Below are 13269 nucleotides of genomic sequence, written 5' to 3'. Positions count from 1 at the left end.
GGGAAAAACTACAAAAATCTTATGGGGAACCCCAGATCAGGACAAAACATGTGACCTTCTAGTGGATGAGTAAAAAAGATATCAGTAGACTAATTGTTGTCCTTACAGGACATCTAGAACTACAAGCGCATCTGCACAGAATAGGCTGTGCAGAGAATAGTGAATGCAGGCCATGTGGCGAGGACGACGAAACGTTGGAACACTATCTCTGCCACTGCCAGGCCTTCACAAGCTTGAGAACCCAACTAATGGGAAACGACATAATTACAGGACTCGACCATATCAAGGACATCGGGTTCAAAAACTTGAGGGACTTCATAAATGGAACGGAACTTCCAACAAAAATATTTATTTTTTTTGTTAAACAAACAACAACTTCCAGGACACATAAAAAATTAGAGCGCACAACTGGCCTCTTCTGGCTTAAGTGTATGCCCTTTCTTTCAAGGACATGTGGTGATCTTGAGTCGCCCCTCTTCTCACCTAACCTAAGTGTGCTCTTACTAAAACTATGGTTTGAAAGAACTCTGTTGATTACCTTCTGGCCATCCGGATGCAGTTTACTATTTCCAAACAAAGGTATTCTTATTGGAGTGGGAAAGATCTTGTAGTAATGCGAGTTCCCTTGACTTGCAATGACTGTGTATTCAATGGACCATTCATCCCAAATTGAATTTTGAATAATATTGATAGCATCCGCAATTGGCAGCGCAATGTCGATTAGGATACCGATTGGCGCATTTTTAGCAGCCTGATCGACAAATTCGTTTTGTGTAATTTTAATATGGCCGGGTAAAGTGCAACTGAACTGTAATCGAGCATGAGTTTGAAATATTAATAAAATCATTAATCATGCAATTCTACCCTCAGCATTTATGCTAACGTGGGTATATACACTTTCATACGGGCAAAATGTGCCTCATCGGAATAATGGTTTTAGACCCCAAGTATGTTCGGACGAAATCCGTTTCAGACAATTTGGAGTCGATTTAGCTATGTCCGTCCATCTGTCTGCCTGGCTGGCTGGTGCGCACCATAACTCTCGAATTTCATAATTTTGCCTGTATGTGTCCACTTTTTCATAAAATAGCTGTTGTATTACCAACGAATTAGGATCTGCTTTTTTTGGCAGCTAGGCCATTGAAGAAGTCCGGGTAAGTAAAAACGTGATTTGAAGATGGCGGGATTATATCCGTACTGGAAATACTGTCAATTATATTACTGTATTTACTGAGGCACTATGTGTAGCTGGTGTTGTTGTTATTAACTAAGTTTTTGACAGTTTCCAGACCAGAAAGACCATAGGCCTTTGCTTACACAAGCTCTTTGGCAGTGGCCAGTTCAAACCGGTATCTTGCTCGTAGTTCTGCAGCCATATGGTAAATGATAGGAACAAGGGTTGACCTGATTAGACCGAGGGCTTTTCTAAGATAACTATGGATACATGTTTTTATCCTCTTCTCGGAAGTCTTTGTCAAATTTGAGAAGGAAGCAGATCCGTATTCTATTTTGGCTCCAGCGTAGGATTTGTACAAGTTAATGGCTTTTTAGTGTGCAAGTCCGAATTGGCAACAGCTAAGAATACGTAGAAAATTGTATGCTTGATCCACCTTAGCCGTGGCTTGGTCAACATGAGCCTTGGCATACCCGCTAGCAGAGATGAATACACCCAAGTATTTGATGTTGTTTGTTTGGCAGAGTGGTATTCCATTGATTTCAATGTTTAGCGGTTTAGGTCTTCTCTTGAAGTATATGGTGTTGAGCTTAGACATATTGAAATAAGGCTGGCAAATCTCAAACATCCCTAAAATTTTCGTAGCTAGAGTTGATTTAGTAGAATTGAAATCCCTGTTATGACAAACCAGGAGAAAATCGTCGGCAAACTGGAACAAGACTGTACCTTCAAAGTGGCCAATACTATGTAATTGAGCCGTGTAAATGTTGGGCATAGACCACTGCCTTGTGGTAAGCTGTTTATAACAGTTTTACTACACTCACCAAACTCTGGATGCCGGCAAGACATTCCATCTTCCATCCATTTAATAATGTGCATGTTGAAACCTCCGTCAAATAGTATTTTGGACAATTTGTTAATGTCAGCTTGATCGAATGCCTTTTCCACATCGATGCATGGTCCAACGACTTGATTACCCAATCTCTTTAAATGACTTATTGTATTTACAGCATCATTGACGACACACATAGATGTAGATCTGCCAGGCCTAAACGCGTATGATCTGACAGGTATAATGTTACGTAGTTCAGCAAACTCCAAAAATTAACTTTTTTCCGCACTTTCCAAAATCTTTTGTGGAGTGGACATCTATGCAATATGCTGAATGTTGCTGAAGTCTTTACCTCTCTTAGGCACTGGGGATATTCTGATTTTTCTCCACGTCTTCGGGACAATACCGCTGTTCCAAATATCAATAAGTATATGGTAAAACGTTTGTTTGTCTTCGTCTTTTAAACAATAAATCATGTTGTACGTTATCCGATCCGGTCCAGCTAAAGAGGTTGGGCTTCTACTTTTCAAAAATTGATCAAAGACATTTACGTTCAATGATGGTTTTTCATGGATTATGTTGCCAAAAGTATAGACTTGAGTATTTGGACTTGCTGATGTTTGCGCAGCTACGCATTGATGATACCATTTCTTCTGAGATTCATTCCACGAGTTATGGACAGGCTTTTCCCTGCCATATTTTTGCATGTTCTTAAATTTAATTTCTTTGCTGGAGGTGGGGTTGTTTCATTTATACTGAAATTATGTAATGTTTTCCTTTTTTTCTTTGCAATGGCTTTATGCAGTTTTCGTTCCGCCTCACCTTCTGCTAGCGCGTCTTTCCATGATTTTGTCTGCTCTTTTTTCTTCCTCGCTTCCATCCTTGCCTGGTATAATTGCTGAATTTCATTGTCCCACCAAGGTTTGGGGGTATATCTGTTTCTAGGATCAATTTCGATGGTGTTCTTCTGAATAACATTAGTGACCTCAGCATTAAATTCATCGAAGTTGTTTCCTACCTTTAATGAAGACATTTGGTCTAGAACCTTTGAAACTTGCACTCTGCTTCTTTTCATAGGTTTGCTAGGTATACTAAGCAAGTCAATGAGGATTGGAAGATGGTTGTAAAGGCCTGCGTACATAAGCTGCTCTGCCTGATTGCCTTGCTTTCCTGCTTCATTTTTGACATAATAAAAATAAAAGAATAAAGAAGACCAAGGAAATTTCGAACTGGGTTGCCCTTTTCTTTTTTATTCTTTTATCAGAAGTAAGCAAGGTAAGCAGGCAAGGCAGCTTATGTACGCAGGCCTTTATTCGTGACTGGGTAGGTTCTCCATGAAAATGAACATCTTGCATTTCATTTACGATATTGGAAACGATATTGCTGTGTGCATCAGCTGCAATATTGCCCCAGGATATTGACTTTGCATTGAACTCACCAGTAATCAAGGTAATACAATTCAGATTTGTTGCTATATCAATGATAGATTTCATGGTTCTTTTGTGTGTATTTATATGCAGATTAATGATTAATGCTGATAGTGATGGCACTTCATATGGTGACGATAGTGATGGCACTGGTGTTGGTGATGGCACAGTTAATGGTGTGAATGTTGATCCCGTCCGTAAGTCTTGTGCCAGACTATGAACATTTTCATGAAAATGTTTTGAGCTTATGGGTAAGAAGGGTGAAAGGGAGCTCCTTCACCTCAGCTCTCTCCTAAAAGCTAAAATATTTTCATGTATTATTTTCAGTGTCTGACACAAGAGTAATGATGATGCAAGCGATGGCACAATTACAGATAGAAACGGGACAATTGAGGATGGTGATTCTAGTGATGGTGATGTTTCACTAGACTTTTTCGAGCCTGATGCGACGCTTACAAGTAAAGATACCAATGTTGTGGTCAATGAAAAAAATGTTGATGGCACTGTAAGACGTTCTGCTCGAACACCAAAACCAGTAAATAGAAGTGACTATTATCTGTATACAGTGGAGGCAGGTGTATTTGAAAATCCATTCACACTAGAAGAGGCATATAAAGGCGTGTATGCCAAACAGTGGAGTCAAACAATGAAAAGTGAATACCAGTCTTTAATGCAGACTAATACGTGAACATTGGTGAAGTTGCCCCTGGTGTGAATCCAATAAAGCGTAATTGGGTGTTTAAAAGAAAGCGTGACGAGAGTGGTAACGTCATTAAACACAAGGCAAGGTTGGTCATAAAGGGGTGCTCCCAGAAAACGGGCATAGATTTTCAGGAAATTTATTCGCCAGTGGTCCGATAGACGTCTATGCGATACTTGTTGTCAGTTGCGGCTAAGCATTAGTTTACATTTACGAAATCCACTCGATTTCAACTGTCAATTCCTTCGTGTATACGTCAAATGAACACTCATCTGAAATCCATTCGATTTCATTTGACGTTTAAGCAATGGACAGTTGAAATCGAGTGGATTTCGTAAATGTAAACCAAGCATAAGTTTAACCTAGACATCGTGCAAATGGATGCGGTTACAGCCTTTCTTCAGGGAGACCTAGATGAAGTAATATTTATGGAGCCACCGGAGGGTATTGATGGCGATTTTGTCGGTAAGGTGTGCAGACTAAACAATACAATTTATGGCCTAAAGCAAGCAAGTCGTCAATGGCACAAGAAATTAGATGCAGCCTTAAAAAGTTTGATTTTGCGATAATCGAAGATGGATCCATGCATGGTACAATCATTACAAGGTAGGACACAGCAAACATATGATTACAATTTTTTCCTGAGGTCCTCCTATTGTGTCAAAACTGTTTTGACAAATGACAAAATAAATTGATTGAAAATAAAATAATAAAATCACAATATGTACATATGTATAAATAAAAACAAAAGACAATAATACATTATTCGAAAACAAATTATCGAGGAATGCTTTTAAGCAATTGTTCAATTCAGTGGAATATGCTGTGGCTATCTGTGGTGATTGCAATTTACCACATCTTTATTAATGGTGCCCTTATGAAAGTGAAGACACTTTAATCTGGTCTGCTGTTACCGTGTATTTTGTAGATGCGAAGTCTATCTTCCTCATCCTTAGTCAGATGTCATATGCAGGATGCCGATCATTTGTTTTTGTTTTTGAGCACTCGTAGAATGTATCGCTGGTCTGTTCTTCAATGTATTCGGTGGGAGCTTTCAAACTTCAAATAAAATTGATTTTGGAAAACAGCATCTATCCAATTGCAGCAAGTCTTTATTCGGGGTGAAGCTGGATACCAGATGTTTTAACCTCCGACTAGCTACAAACGACGGAACTCATGCTCTGTGTCATTGCACATAATACAGTGCGTCTCATCGGGTGTTTTTGTAACGCCTTTCCCTATCCATTTTATTTCCTGTATGCAGTAATATTGGCATCGTTCTTTATAAACACCACCTTCTCTATGAAGAGTCCAGAAATTCTGGTACAGATTCGCTAATCTTGCTCCCTGAAACGTTTCCGGGAGTAATAAACAGTTCATGTCGTTTGTTTTTTCATAGTATGATGTTTTTATAGAGGTGGGTTAGTAGCCCAACGGCCAACCCAAGTGTTTATAGATGTTATGAATGAGATTGCGGCGGATGGGAGTATCAGGGTCCACTTGAGATAGAAGAGGCAGCATGATATGTCATGGGCATTATCATGTTAAAGCCGGTCAGAACCGTTGCTTTTTTTCTTTTGCTCTACGTCACCCTCTCCATAAAGAAGTAAACTAACGTTAAATTCGTCCGGGCCGAACTTTTAATAAGCTCCCCCATGACGTTGTTCACGACAACACATTTGACCAACATTTTATCAGTCACTTCAATCCGTTCGGACACTAGATTGATCTCTACAGGCAGACGGACGGATATGGCTATATATGTTTGTCTTAAATGATTATTTCATATGGATGCGTTAATAAATGAAAAAAATAAATTGTATTTAAAATCAAATGTAAACAAAACAAACACTGACAATATTTCAAATAGAATACTTGTTGCTTTTGTTATTAGTAATTTTGAAGTTATAAGCAAACTGGCTTCAGAGTTGCTTTTTTAAAATTTCATGAACCTGACCAACCTTCTAATAATTGAACCATGGATCCATGTATTTACTATAATATAAGTGGCCCCAAAATATGTTTCATAGCAGGATATGTCGATGACATACTGATTTTTTTCAACAATGATGCGTTTAAAAACAAAGTGAAGTCAGAGCTGCAGAGGTCATTTAGTATGAAAGATTTGGGTGCAGCTAAAAATTTTCTTGGACTTCATATCACACGAAATCGAGATAAAGTTGAAATATGTATATGTTGACCAGGGGCTCAATTCTGTTCCTATGAAAATGTGAAATGAAAACTTTTATAAAAGATAAAACTGTCAATGAAAAAAATTATAAAGGAAATATTTTTCCTTTCAAATTTTCATAGAACAAGAATCCAGCCCCAGACCTTACATGTCAAGAAATTTTTACGGCGTTTCAATATGGCAGAGTGCAAGCCAATATCCACACCTTTTGATATCAATGTAAAATTGAAGAAACCAGACGTCGGCCATAGGATGTTTACTATAGTTAGTTCAAGGAACTCGACATGATCTGGCGTATGCGGTTAATTACCTGAGTAAGTTCAATGATTGTTTTGATAACACACATTGGTCAGCAGTGAAGAGAGTCTTCAGGTACATGAAGGGGACCAAGAATGCGGCGCTGGTTTTTAAGAAAAATGATGATGGTCTCCAGGTAAGATGTTTTTGTGATGCTGACTAAGCAGGAAACATTTCTCATAAACGCTCCTGCACTAGATATGTTTTTATGCAGCAAGGCCCAATTAGTTGGAACAGTTAAAGGCAAGCGACTGTGGCCTTATCTACTACAGAAGCTGAGTATACGGCAATGTCTGCTGCAGTACAAGAAGCAGAGTGGCTTCGACAGTTTCAAAAGTAGTTTTTTTTGTCGCGTATACTACCTTGCGACAATAGAAGTGCAATTAATTTGGCGAATACCAAGCGCTATCAGGCTCGAACCAAACATGTAGATGTACGTCACCATTTTGTGTGTGACAAGATTGGTAAAGGGCCCATCAAACTCCAATATGAAGCATCAGAGAATGTGGTTGCGGATTTTCTTACTAACCCCCTATCGAAAGAAAAGCATATGAGGTGTGCTGAAATGTTGGGTTTAACAGCCAGTTTTTGTAAAAACATATTTTTCAAACGTATAGTTCGTCCCCAAAAGAAACCGTTTAAAATTTAGTTTTTATACAAAATTTAAAAGCATTTGTTTGATTCCAAAAAGCTTTGAATATCAGTGTTTCCATTATGTTAACTTTTATCATTTTTTGAATTGTTCTCATTGAAAAATATGTTCCCTGTAGAAATCCCAAAAACATATTCAATATACAGACAAATATTGAAAACAATTTTCAAAAAATTTCAAAATACATTTTGGAAAGATAATGATATTTGGCCTGTATGGCGTATTTTTGCATGTATGAGTATTTAAAAATTTCTCTAGATCAATTTCCCATCATATAGTCCCGGTCCACACTAAAGTGATTTCATTGAAAAAATTGCATTAAATTATGCGTCTCTAGATCGACCTCCATGGTAGAGTAAAATCATAAAATTGCTGTAGTGGGGAATTCGATTTAAGAACACCTAATTTCATGAAATTTTTTAATGAAATTCACGCTAGTGTGTACCGGGACATACATACGTTTTCAGCGAAATTCTGTAACAAACAACAAAATTTCAGCTCAAACGTTGGGCCTCTATCTATCGTCTTTTTCAGACGTTTTCAAAAGACCAAAATGTGTTTTTGTGTGTGCCAAACACGAACGAATCGGAAAAGTTGAGTTAAGGCCTGCGTACATAAGCTGCCTTGCCTAAAGGCTTGCGTACATAAGCTGCTTTGCCTGATTGCCTTGCTTACCTGCTTCATTTCTGACGTAATAAAAATAATAGAATAAAGACGAAATTTCGAACTGGGTTGCCATCAGTTGGAAATTGGGTCGGCCTTCTTTGTTCTTTTATTTTTTTATTGAAGCAGCAAAGCAAGGCAATCAGGCAAAGCAGCTTATGTACGCAGGCCTTTACAAAAACAGGGGATAAAGGTAGAAACACAATGACTTTTGTTGCTTGCTTCACGCTCAATTTCATGTAAATAAAATGTCTAATGCTTATGCATGGTTTACATTCGGCGTCGTTTCGTGGTTTCGAGGGCGTTTCGTGATTTCGCGCGGAATCAAGCAAAATTTATCATGATTTCGCATACAAAAATTAAATCATCTCATTTCGTGATTTCAGCGAAATCACAGTACACATGATATACAATCTTGCTTTTGCCTAAAAAAGTACCAAAAGTTGCAACACTTTTCACGTATCACAATAAACACAACAAACAAGGTAGATGTGCGAATTGCTGGAACAAAAAATGTTAATATCAAAATTTAATGTGAAAAAATATTAAATTACATTGTTACAATGCTATTTTTCATTGTGTTCCCGTACTTTTTTAATGGTAATGTTAGAAAATAGACCGAATTGTCAAAAATTGCTTCCCCATACAAATTTCGTAAAAAATACGGGAACGGAAATTGCAAAAACTCCAGCAGAAATGTCAAAATCAACGTATAAGCTTTAATATTAGATACCAATGAACATGCTTGCTGCTAGTTTCTACTAGGCCAAAATTTTATGGCAGAAAACAGGAGAAGAGGGTGTTATTCGGCGCTATTTCGGAGTACGGGAACGCATTTTTAGCACTAAATGGAAAAACTACTGCAAGTACTAATATTATGCAGGTTCTGAGCAAAACTTTTATCTATCAAAATTTATTATTATGATGTCCCAACGATAAAATATTTTTTTATTTTTTCATTTGTTAGTAATATACACAATTAATACGATATATAGATAATTTTACGATAATTTTCCAAATAAAGTTGTAAAGTTCTATATTGTCGTATATTTTTGACGATTAAATCAATTTACAATAAATTGCTTTGAAATTCATGTTCGATCAGCTGCGCATATGCATCTACCTTTATCATTGTGATATGTTTGAAATCAACAAAAAATAATGCGCTCGGCACATACGGTGCGTTGAGCGTTGTGTTACAACAACCACATGAAAAAAGTGTAAGTGAAGCCAAGTTTTTTGAAAAACAACAACATGGCTGACGCATTAAAGTTAAACATAATTTAACTGTTTTGGGACAACGCGTGTCCCAACGTGTCACTAAACGGACCGTATGTGCCGAGGGCTTAAGTGTAAACACCGGGGTGTATTTCAGGAGTTCGTGATATCCAGTGGATTTTGGAGCGCAAGTGTAAACTTGGCATAATTCAATTTACAACAGCTTGTTTTGAAAATTCATGTTCGATCAGCTGCGCATATGCATCTACCTTGATAATTGTGAGGTGTTTGAAATCAACAAAAAATAAGTATGCTTTTTCGTGATTCCATGTCACAAGATACTTAATAGATCAAAACGTTTCATGACATCTAAAAAGAACCCGAAAGTGACGCCGAACGAATAGGACGCGCAAATTTCTTAAGGAATCAAAATCCAATAGGAAAATTAAAATTTTGCAAATTCTTCGGTCTTCTTATCATCCAAAACATCTATTTAAACATGGTTTGGCCCGAGGCCAATGAAATAACCCTTGAAGATGGGTATAAGTACCCACTTCCAAGAATTAGAAAATACATAACCTATTTGAAGGAATATGTTGCACTCTTGCAGGGATACCCAAATGGAAAAAGTGTTCCAACGATGAAAATTGCAGACGAGCTTCATTCAAAGTTTGATAATTTGGAGACGCACTTCGTTACTAAACGGAAAATGAGAATAATATGCAACGACCGCGACACCATAAATAAAATAGTTGCTGATGAAAACCTCCGCAATAGATACTCCGTATTCATACCAAGTGAACTCTGCGAAACAAAAGCCGTGGTGCAAATTCCATCTGATGAAGAATTCACTGAGAAATTTTTATATGAAAACTTAATAATAAAACATAAAGCAGAATATGGGCCCATTTATGACAACATTGCCATAACCGAAGTCAAACGCTTTACCAGGCCCGATTTGGATAACAAAGATAAAAGAATCAATTCCGATGCTGTCCTGCTGACCTTCAGTGGGGATAAACTACCTTCACACGTATGTATAAATAGAGTATTTTTCTTGGTAAAGCCGTTCATAGAGCGGATTCTCCAGTGTAAAAAATGCTGGAAGTTTGGACATTCAACCAGAGTCTGCAGCCGCTCCCGTCAAGTATGTCCGCGCTGTGGCTCGGCTCATGAGGGTACTTGCCTTACGATGCCCAAGTGTATCAACTGTGACAAGCCACATAACGCCAGATCTAACCTGTGTGACTTACGATTAGAGCTTAGAAATAAAGCGAAACAATTAGCTGAAGAAAAGGCCCCAAAGCTCATATATAACAGGAGCGATTTAATCCACCAACCTCCTCCTGAAGACTTCTCTAATTTATCTCTTGAAGACTTTCCGGAAATCAACGCAAAGAGGCCAAAATTAAAACCAAAGTCTAAAAGCAGCGTAAAGAGGAAGAAAATTCCAATTTCCAATTCATTTACTGATAATATTGATGAGAATACTCACCAAGAAGACATTCAACAAAACCGTTCCAGCGCTGAAGTTTTATCAGCTGGCTCTGATTTAACTGCAGCCATTATAAATACTGACATTCAATCACTCGATGCTTTGGAGACTTCGTCCACGGAGTTTGGTTCAAACTCCTTGGCCAACTCCAAAATCATAAAAACCAACAATAACAACTCTAAACCAGATTATACTGAAATCAACAATGACATTACAAAACCCAATCAAACTACTACAAATACACCCAAAAACGTCATCCGAACATCCTCAACATCCGATAGCGTGATTCGCACACCCTTGCATCTTTTTGAATCTTTTCAAAAAGAAAATATGAATGATCTTGATCAAGATGAAGATCCTACAAATTAACTTGAGAAGCATCAGAAATAAAAAACCACAGCTTAGTCAATTCCTGAAAGAATCGGGGGTTGATATAGCATGCATATCGGAAACCTATTTGGATACTACGGATCATTTTTCTATACCTAATTTTGACATTTTAAGAAAAGACAGACTATCATATGGTGGCGGTGTAGCCATCCTAATAAAGAATAATATAAAATTCACCAGCTTTGGCATTACCATTATGAATCGCAATATAGAAATAATAGCATGCTGTATAAATAGCAATTCTGACCCTATAATTATAATATCTACATATATCCCACCGAACGTGACATTCAGCTCCGCTGACTTAATGAGTATGACATCACGCATTCCACAAAATGCTAAGATCATAATGTGTGGAGATTTCAACTGCCATCACCAAATTTGGGGATGTAGTAATACAGATGTTCGTGGAGATAATATGCTTCAATTTATAGAAGATATGGATCTCGTCCTTCTGAATGATGGCTCGTCAACCTATTTTGGTAGCAGCTGTCCTTCGGCGTTGGATTTATCAATTTGCAGCCCTGCCATTGCACTGGTTACAACATGGTCCGCTCTCAATGAGTGTCTTGGTTCCGACCATTGTGCCATTATTATGGATATTAACTTATATGCTACATATTGTAAAACGAGCTACGGGATACCAAAAAACATACCTCAAGATCGATTAAACCACGGTATCACTAATATACTTAATGATGACCAATATTTGCAATGTCCTGAGTCATCAAGATTTGAACATCTTTCCCAAAAATTCTATGACAACTTCAAAACACCGGTTGGCAAAAAAGAGTATCCGGATAATAGTTGGTGGAACTTAAAATGCAAAAAGGTCAGAGCAACTCTCATTAAAGCACTTGCCCGATACAAAAAAGTACCAAACAGGGTCAACAACGAGAAATTAAAAACATGCCAAAAAGAGTATTTCTATACTCTCAGAGAAGAAAAACGAAAAGGATGGCAAGAGATGTGCGAAAGTATCAGTGCTGACATATCTCCAACTGAACTTTGGAATACAGTTAAAAAGTTTAGAGGCAGACAGGTAAACCAAATCAAACATATGCCAGAAAGGTGCGTAGATAAATTCTATGACATACTATCTGGCCCAGTCGGACCTATTAACATACCTCCGCCCGTTGGCAATATTTTAAATGATAATGACTTTACAATGGATGAATTGAACGCGGCTATTAACACCTCTAAGGACACAACCGCCGGTATTGATGGAATTCGTCACGGTCATATGAGAGAATTTAATCACGAGGTAAGAGAAAAAATTTTATCATTGTATAATTATGTATGGAGATCTGGAGATATTCCGACATCTTGGATGAAATACAAGGTATGCCCTATTCATAAAAAAGGCAAACCACCCGATGACCCTCATTCATACCGTTCAATTGCCATAATCTCATGCTGGCGTAAAATATTCGAGAGAATGATTTTCCGCCGAATTGACCACCAGATAGAGTCATCTGATAAATTGCACAACGCGCAATCGGGATTCCGAAAGAACAGATCAACTAGAGACAACGTTACCAGTATATGGTCGGCGGCGCAGTTAGCAAAAAGGGAAGGTAAATTTCTCTTGGCAACATTTCTCGACATCAAAGGAGCTTTTGATAATGTAAACATTGACATACTGATAGAAAAATATAAAGAACTCGGTATAAGTGATCATACCTCTTCAATCGTTCACCGCCTTTTCCAATACAAAGAACTTGTTGTCGACGCAGAAAATAATACTTCTCGAAGATCTTTTACCGGAACGCCTCAGGGTTCTGTCTTGAGCCCACTGAGCTTCAACGTATATATCAATGATATATTCAAAGACCTAGATGTAGAAATCTTAGGATATGCTGATGACCTCGTTATATTCTGCGCTGAAGCAGACCTTAGTGTGGTCAAAAGAAAGATGCAGAATGCACTTAACTGCATAGTTAAAAAATTTGACGACATTCAATTGGAACTCTCCCCACAGAAATCGAAAGGGATGCTCTTCAATCCATCCACTCGTCGTTCCATTCAAATCCACCCTGATCTATATATTTACGGCCAACATTTGGAATTTGTAAGCACATTTAATTTTTTGGGTTTCATACTGGACTCAAAGTTAAGCCTAGTACCACATATTGATTATATACATAAGACAACCTTTCAATTTATGAATATAATTCGGGCCCTTTGTGGGGTTTCCTGGGGAGGCAACCCACAACAACTTATCCGTCTA

Source organism: Musca autumnalis, unplaced genomic scaffold (genome assembly GCF_047663935.1).
Source record: "Musca autumnalis isolate F117 unplaced genomic scaffold, ASM4766393v1 scaffold_2, whole genome shotgun sequence".
NCBI classification, from domain to species: Eukaryota; Metazoa; Arthropoda; class Insecta; order Diptera; family Muscidae; genus Musca; species Musca autumnalis.
The sequence above is the reverse complement of the archived record's forward strand: the minus strand, read 5'-3'. Positions refer to the sequence as shown.